A 4863-nucleotide genomic window follows, 5' to 3' on the forward strand; every position below is an offset into this window, starting at 1 on the left:
CAAGCCCCGCATCCCCTCCCTCCATCCCTCCTTCCCTCCTCCTCCTCCTCTTCCTCCCTCCTCCTCCTCCTCTTCCTCCCTCCATCCCTCCTCCTCCCTCCCTCTCATCCAGCAGCTGCCGGCCGGCGTGGCTCCCCCTTGAATCCACATAATGATGAGGAGGCTGCGGGTATATGGAAGAAAATCTGTCTCAGGCTGTGACATGTAAGAAGGCGTTGGATGTGAATCCAAATTTTTTTATTTTTTCAAAATTATGAATTTTTGAACATTAAAAAAACGGAATTGAAATTTCGGAGTGTAGAAATCAGAAGCACAAAAAAAAATTTCAGATGTGTAATTTCAGTGCTTCAAATGTAAAGGGGTTGAATTCAGAGACCAAAGAAAAATCATATATAATTTCACTGCAGAAAAATTCATAACGTCTTTTGAATTTCAAAGTCTGCTGAGACAGATTTGCTTCCATATGGTTTTAGTGTCTGCAGCCATGAATGATGAGATTATGTTAAATGTTTTAGTTTATGATATCATAGTCCATAGGCCTAATCAACCTACAAGCAAAGTATTATTCATCTCGAAAACTTTATTCAATATTTTTCATGTTTTCTACAAAATAAAAATAAAAAACATTGAGCAGTCACAATATTACATTCGTGGAAGTTTTACTGCATCACATGACATCAGATTATAGTATTTGGATTCTCATCACTTATTGTCACCATGACAACAACCACATTTCCAGAGGATGTAGATTCAACACATTGTGCCACATTAGTAAATAAAACATCTACAGCTTCATTAAAATTGTATCAAAACCAAACATGACATGCAAACAAATAGAATAACTGACATTAATAGTGATGAATCTCAACGTATTTGAAGATCGACACTGTAAAAAAACAGTTCAAATAAGTTAAGTCTGTATTCAAATCATCAGTTTAGTTGATTATAAATGTCTTTCACCAGATTCTTTAACATATCAAGAATTTCAGAAATATGATTGCAGCTGTTTCTTCATTGTATTAGTTGACGTGGATGTATCGTAACATGATAAACCCCAGAGCTGTATGTCCCACTGTGTTTCTGTGGCATTTAAAAAAACAACATTCTTTTTATTTTATTGTATACGACTAAAGAAGATCCTCAGAAACACAGACAGCAGGTTATTGTTTATGCTGTAGCTTGTTTGGATTTGCTGTATTTGCACAAAGGATTGTTTTTCTTTCTCCTCACATATTTACGTTGCATTGACCAGGAAGCGATGAAAACACTTTTTGCAGGATGTGTTTAAAACACGTTGACACACGGGACACGAGACTCACTGACACTCCAGGTAATCTTTATCATTTGATGTATTGATGTATAGTTTCAGTGTATTAATAACCTACACCACACCTGGACCCGTTGAACAAGTCAACACTCGGCACCGTGGACACTTTACATGTTGTTCACCAGCAAATATCTGCTTAGAATTTAAAAACTTTAAACACCAGTTCTGTGGATATAAGTCCCTTTACACATTAACATGTCAAACACGTGAAAATCTGAAGACACTAAAGCGGGAGCAGACTGGCGTGAGTGTGTGTGTGTGTGTGTGTGTGTGTGTGTGTGTCACATGTGATATTCTCTCCCGCTCAGTGTCGCAGCTCCTGAAATATTCATCTCCGTCTTCACTCTTAACTCAGGCGCTGTTTTTTCCCCAAAATAAACTGTTGCAAGGAAACAAGGAAACATTTAACAACTGAGATTGTCGTTGTACGTTGAGGTTTACTGACAACCTGCGGTTTGAAATTAAGATCTGCACCGCTGCTACTGTATGTCCTCACACACACTCACAATAAAGCCCCCCCCCCCCCCCCCCCCCCCAGTCTTGTATTTCTGACATCAGACATGAATAAATATCTCATTAAGATTCCCCCAAAACCATCTGTCCAGTGAGTCGCCTCCTTACAGGGAAACGCTCCCCTGTAAACAAAAGAATAGGATTCCCCTCATTACCCTCATTAAGCGACGACCCGTCCAGGGAACATGGATACTACTGAGTCACCGCTTCTTTCTATTAACTATAGTGTGTAAAACCTCTTGAACCGGGTCAAGCGATGTGTACATTAATGGTACATGAGCTCCAATCTCGTGAATTTAAAGACTGTGAGAGCATTTTATTTTGAAAATCTCCTGCATGTCGGCGCAGACGGGTGCGTGAGGTCCACGGTTGTTAAGATATTAAATATTAAAACCAAGGAGGCGAAATTAAAATACAACAACTATGGGCACGACTGGAGGCACGAGACTGTAACCAGGCAATTTGGGAAAATGTATCTGTTTGTTTTTTATGCATATTTGACTGTGTGTGTATTTATCTCTCAATCTCAGTCAAATGTCGGTTGGCAGATGATTTATGCAAATGCTCCACACGACACATCATCATAACAGAAGCTGAAAGAGCCGAACAACAACAAAAACAACGTGTAACTACTGTACTAACATCTCCTTCTGTGAGTAAGAGTGATGCAAATGTATTGTACATTATAAAAACACAAATCATAACACAAACAATAAACAAGCAAACGCTGTGTGATGAGGATCAAAAACAGCTTTTTCCTCCTCAAAACTTTTACTTTCCTGTTCATTTCTGATGAGACATTTCCCCGGACGATGATGCTCATCAGGTTAATACAAAAAGTTGTCTGGTTCTAGAAATACGTATTGACAGATTGACTGAATAGCTCATAAGTTCCCGTGTAAGATCATGAATATCAGAATTTCTGGTTTAATATTCCTCTAATAATAGTCTCCAGAATCATCTGTCAACATTGTGTCTTTGAAATGTTGAACATATTGTATACAAAGGAAAATGAAGACCCTGACCGCTCAGTGTTTTAATATTCCCATGACAAACACAAGGGACTGGAATATGTACGCAGACTTTTCACTCCAAATATAAGCCAATTGATTTTGTATTATCATAAAGATAATACTCTACATGATAATCATCATGTGCAATATAACTTCTTCTCCTATGTCATTGCCACTATCACCTCTATTCTTTTATCGTATCGTATCACATGCCGTGTCGTGTCGTATCCCAACGTATCGTATCCTATTTTTATCATATCTTATTTTATGTTATCTTATCATATTGTATCGTATCGTATCATATCGTATTGTATCATAACATTTTGTTTCGTAGCGTAGCATATCGTAACGTAGCGTTACCCAAAGTAACGTAACCCAACATAACGTAACATAACGTTACTTAGCACAACCCAACCTATCGTATCGTATTACATGTCGTGTCGTGTTGTGTTGTATCCTAACGTACCGTATCGTAACATATCTTATCTTATCTTATTTTGTATTAACTTATCGCATCTTATCTTATCTTATCTCAGGGAGATAGTGCTCACTAAGCAGTGGATACATTTTTTCTTTGCAGGACAAACGATCAGTGAAGGGTGATATGCCGTCACCAGTTCCCTGGAACGACCAGACACTGTCGGTTCATTTTCCAGGATGTTTTGACTCGAGCAGCAGGAAGTGCTCGGACTAACGTCTGCGAGTCGCTGATCACATGTGAATGAGGCAGCGAGGGAAAACAAAAGTAAAGTGTCTGTTCACACCCGAAGCGTTTCTCTGCTGCTGTTGACCCACATTTCAGTGTAGGCTCTGATGTTTGCACTGGCTTTCACTGTAAGTCCAATCTTTTCAACACTGCGTAAACCATGACATGTTGTAATTGTGTCCATGTGTTCGTTATCTCATGGCACACGGCCGCTGTGATGATGGACATTTACTGTCATTTGTTTGTGGGCTGCAGCAGCCAATCACAAAAGCCATACTCTGAAGACTTAAAGAGACAACAGACAACTTTGATGCCCCCTAGTGGTTCCAGGTGGCATTACAGTTTGGTCGCTGTCGTAGAGACGTCGATAAGGACGCAGCTACTTTTCCTCAGAGCTCGGAGGAAGTCGCCAACAGCTCTTTGGACATAACGGAGAAGAAAAAAGAAGTTTGTTCACTGAAGCTCCTACTTCGCTTTCTGGCTCCTAGCGTTAACTAGCGGCAACGTTAGCATCATGGCTAACTCAACGCCAGCAGCGATGTTACGCAATGGGTTTCGCAGTTCCCATCAGAGGAAATCCATTCATTCAACAATCTGTTGTTTTGACCTGTTATTAGTCTCATCTTTTTTTAATATTTATATTACCGTGGGTTGTTTACCCAGCATCAACTAAAATATGGTTATTGTAACCTAAGTTGACCCCAAGTAAGAAGCGGATTATCATTGTTAATGCGTGTGTAAACTGTATTTTATAGCACATCATAACTACTTTACTTTAGGCCATGAAAGCATCATTTCAAAGGATAATGCGATGTTCGGTTAGTATAATCTAAATCTCTAAAGTAACTGCTAGATCTAGTACAGTTGAGTAAATGTGTTTAGTCACATTTTGACAATCCATAAAATTGCGTCACAACCACATTGAGGCCAAGTTGTCTCAAATTTGACCCCATTTGTTTGTTTCAGAAATGAACCACATGCTTGTCGTGGTGTTACAGTAGAATCAGGATGATATTCTTGTAAACCCCTCACGAAACTGTGCTTCAAACACAGCACATACACTACAAGTATCAGATACAGTATCTGTATCCTACAGCCACTGGAGGAATTACAAAGGGCATTGTGGTCTACGAGCTATGGGGGGCCGGGGGGCTCCCTCAGCAGGACGTCCCGGGTCGTCAGGGCCTCCATTCACCCCACGACACCCTGAATAATGTGTGTTGTCGAGTCTATTGTGTCTGTGTGTGTGTGTGTGTCCCAAACCCTGCAGCTCCTCATCTGACTGTACCAGAATCTGCTTATCA

This window comes from Scophthalmus maximus, chromosome 3 (assembly GCF_022379125.1).
Source record: "Scophthalmus maximus strain ysfricsl-2021 chromosome 3, ASM2237912v1, whole genome shotgun sequence".
In the NCBI taxonomy this organism is placed as follows: domain Eukaryota; kingdom Metazoa; phylum Chordata; class Actinopteri; order Pleuronectiformes; family Scophthalmidae; genus Scophthalmus; species Scophthalmus maximus.